The sequence below is a fragment of the Cucurbita maxima genome, unplaced genomic scaffold (genome assembly GCF_002738345.1).
Source record: "Cucurbita maxima cultivar Rimu unplaced genomic scaffold, Cmax_1.0 Cma_Scf06883, whole genome shotgun sequence".
Lineage (NCBI taxonomy): Eukaryota > Viridiplantae > Streptophyta > Magnoliopsida > Cucurbitales > Cucurbitaceae > Cucurbita > Cucurbita maxima.
Window position 1 is genome coordinate 1 of NW_019278899.1, and position 206 is coordinate 206.

Consider the following 206-nt stretch of genomic DNA (forward strand, 5'->3'; position numbering starts at 1 on the left):
GAAAGAAAAGAACTGGGAGAAATTGAAAGAAAAAAAGGGGTGCAACACGAGGACTTCCCAAGTGGTCACCAAACTTAGTACTACTCTCGCCCAAGCACGCTTAACTGCGGAGTTCTGATGGGATCCGATGCATTAGTGCTGGTATGATCGCACCCGACATGCCATGCGCACAAAATCGGATTTAACGCATGCGGGGCGGCATGATC

General features: G+C 49.5%; 1 non-coding gene across 1 annotated transcript; it reads right to left on the reverse strand.

Annotated features, from left to right (window-relative positions):
• Positions 1-36: 36 nt before the first annotated feature.
• LOC111476251 lies at positions 37-155 on the reverse strand. Its single transcript, XR_002717000.1, has one exon. It is a non-coding gene; the product is annotated as a 5S ribosomal RNA (ribosomal RNA).
• Positions 156-206: the final 51 nt, after the last annotated feature.